Genomic DNA, 3227 nt, shown 5'->3' on the forward strand with positions numbered 1-3227 from the left:
ATCAAACGCATTCTGCTGCTCAGTGGTCCAATTGAATTTTTCACCTTTTCTAGTTAATTTGGTGAGTGGCTTTGCTATTCGCGAAAAATCTTCTATAAATTTCCTATAGTAACCGGCCAGTCCTATAAATGCTTGTATGTCTTTAACTTTTTGTAGCGTCGGAAAATTTTTTACGGCCTCTAACTTGGAAGGGTCCGGTGAAATTCCGTTTTCCGTAATAATATGCCCTAAATAAATTACTTCCTTTCGAAGGAATTCGCATTTGTCTGGCTGCAATTTTAAGTTACTTTCGCATAATCGTTTTAAAACAGTGATCAGTCGATCATTATGTTCCTTTAAGCTGGCTCTAGGTTACGATGGCATCTAAATAAACAAGACATTTAATTCCTTGTAATCCAGTCAATACGGAGTTCATGATACGTTGAAACGTTGCTGGCGCATTTTTTAATCCGAATGGCATTCTGTTGAATTCGTAATGCCCATACGGTGTTGAGAACGCTGTTTTATTTTTATCTTGTTCTGCCATTTGAATTTGATGGTATCCAGACGCAAGATCTAGCGTAGTGAAATATTTAGCATTACCCAACTGATCTAGTATATCAGTTACGTTGGGCAGAGGAAATGAATCTCCTATCGTGAGATCATTTAATTTCCGAAAGTCTATTACTATTCGAAATTTCGGTTTTCCTGATGCATCCGTCTTTTTGGATACTACCAGTAGAGGTGCATTCCATTGGCTCATACTCGGCCATATTATTTCATTTTTTAACATTTCACGAATTTGCTTATTTACTTCGATTTTATGTTTTTCCGGCAAGCGATACGGTCTGACATTTACGCAGGACGAGTTGGCTTTAGTTTTTATTTCGTGTTCAATTTTAGAAGTGCAGGTTAATGTGTCGCCTTCTAAGTAGAATACATCATTATATTCTGAACAAAAATTTGAAGAAGTGTTTTCTTTTCCTCGTTATTCAAATGCTCTGTTCGTAAAAGATTTTTTATTAAATCCTCGCGAGAGATTTGATTTTTTGAAACTTTATTTAATTGTATTTCATTTACGGTTTTGTATTTCATCTCCGTTTCTAACTCGTCTATCGTTACCTGTGGTATTATTATTTCTAATTCGGTCTCTGTAGTGTTTAAAATAGTTACAGGACATATATAATCTTGAGGAGCTACTAAACAGCTTCCTATGAAAATCCCTGGGGCCGTTTCTTCTGCTTTTGTTATACCTAGTTTATTTTTGTTAGCGATACATTGTACTATAGTTTCGCTTCGCAGTTTCAATTTAATTCGGATATATGGCTGCAATTTAAATTGTGCTTTGCCTATTGATACGCGTCGTGTATTATAATTTGCTATGACCTTGTGTCGCCGAATGAAATCCGTTCCTAAGATTCCATCGTATTCCATGGGTGCATTGTCTTGTATTACATATACGGTGCTCGATTTCTTCGTCGTATAATTTGATCGTAAGAATCGCCTTTCCGATTGTAGATATTGCGTGTCCAGTGACGACTATAATTTTTACTTTTCCGTCAGCGATTTCAGTTTTTCCCTTTAACGTTTTTAATTTAATTAGAGAGATAGTTGCTCCGGTATCAAACAAGAAACTTATTTTATGCTTTTCGGCTTCCTGTACTGGTAATGTAATTAAGTCCAGCCCGGTATTCCATAAGGCACGTCGAACGTGTGTAACTCGATAATCTGCTGCGTTGCGTTTTTTCCTCGAGTCGTCTGGCTCGTCTTCTTCGCTACTTTGCGTATCCGAATTTTTTATTGCTTTATATTTCGATCGTTGGCCCTCATTATTTTTTGAGTAATATTTTTTATTTGTTTCGCGCCGCGGTTTATCCTCATTTCTTTGTCGTCCGTTTAATGACCAGCATTCTTTGCGCGTATGTCCTGCTTTTTTGCAGTAGTTGCAGTATTTATCTACTGTATTAACCGTAGTGGTCGTCCTTCGGCTCGCGGTAGAGAGAATTTATTTGCGTATCTGCTTGTCCTACAGTCGCGTCCTAGGTGACCCCTTTTTCCGCATTTTAGGCAAGTAATGCTCGCGTCTTGATGTGAGCGTCGCGGATTATTATTATCGAATATGTTTCAATTATATGGTTGCTTCGCGCTCGGTCCTTTGACTTTTTCTTCTGCGCTCGCGCCCGTGATTGCTATGGTCCTTTGACCTTTTCCTGTGCGCTCGCGCCCGTGATTGCTTCCTGTGAGCTTGTGTATCGCTGCGCGCATACTAATAATTTTATTTCATCATTTAGACCGATTTGAAAGTTATATAACGCTTGCTCCTTTATATTTTCCAATATGGCTCGTTGCTGTTCGGCAGAATGGTCTTTTCCTTCTTCCATGGATTCATATAATTCCGTGGCGAGATTCTCGACTCGATGTCCGAAGTTTTGTGCGCTTTCCGACGGTTTTTGTTTTAGTGAATTAAATTCTAGTTGTAGATGAGCTGTACTTTTCTTACTCAAATATTTACTTTCTATTTCCCGTTTTAGTTGCTTAATTTACTATTTCGCGCGTATGGAAGTCCATCATTGCCTTTCCTCTGAATTTAGTGCATAACATGGCTTCTAGTAGAGTCGTTTCATCGGCCGGGTGAATATTCTTCATCGCGTATGTACTGGCGTTTAAGAATTCTCGCACGCGGTTTCTGGATGATCCGTCAATTTCGGGGATCATATTCCGCGCTTCTTTTAGAGTTAAGAAACTATATGATGTGCCAGGTTGTTGTCTAACATCCCGTGTGGTTCGACCGTATGTTAGATCTAAAGCTGGATTGTGTGAGAAGAAAGTATCCCTAGTTGGTCCGATGTGTAGGCTTTGCCTATTTCTATTTTGTTGTGCGAACTGCATGCGTAATTCTCGTATTTCTCTTAATAGTTCTTGCAGAGCCGTAGCTTCTCCATTTAATGGTCCTACCGTTTCTGATCTAGTGAATCCTATCTCACGGTTGTCTCTTGAGCGTCTTATTCCGGTGTCAATTTCTTCCGCGGTTGCGCCCAGAGTAGCGTTTATTCGAGAGTTTTCCATGTTTCTTTCAAGGAGACTGTAGTCGTTTATGTCAAGTGTGAAGTTTCGTGTTGTCACGTTAGTAGGTGTCGATTGAGAGTCGCTGTCCGAGAAATCTAATGCCCTATTTATATTGGTAATGATGTCGCGTAACGCGTCTTCCGCTATATCTACTGTCGGAGGTTCGCGTAATGGTAATTTGC

The sequence above is a fragment of the Trachymyrmex cornetzi genome, unplaced genomic scaffold (genome assembly GCF_001594075.2).
Source record: "Trachymyrmex cornetzi isolate Tcor2-1 unplaced genomic scaffold, Tcor1.1 scaffold717, whole genome shotgun sequence".
NCBI lineage: Eukaryota > Metazoa > Arthropoda > Insecta > Hymenoptera > Formicidae > Trachymyrmex > Trachymyrmex cornetzi.